Below are 267 nucleotides of genomic sequence, written 5' to 3' on the forward strand. Positions count from 1 at the left end.
CCTGGTCCTCACGTGTTCCTGCTGGTCATCAGACTGGATCAGAGGTACACAGATGAAGAGAAGAACGCAGTAAAATGGGTTCAGAAGAACTTTGGAGAAGAAGCATCACGCTACGTCTTCACTCTCTTCACTCATGCCAAATATCTGAAGAATAAAACACTGAAGGATCATGTAGAAGAGAATGAAGATCTGCGAAACTTTGTTATTAGCTGCGCCGGCAAATATCATTCATTAGAAAATGACCACAGAGCAAATCGGTCTCAGGTC

The sequence above is a fragment of the Puntigrus tetrazona genome, chromosome 3 (assembly GCF_018831695.1).
Source record: "Puntigrus tetrazona isolate hp1 chromosome 3, ASM1883169v1, whole genome shotgun sequence".
Lineage (NCBI taxonomy): Eukaryota > Metazoa > Chordata > Actinopteri > Cypriniformes > Cyprinidae > Puntigrus > Puntigrus tetrazona.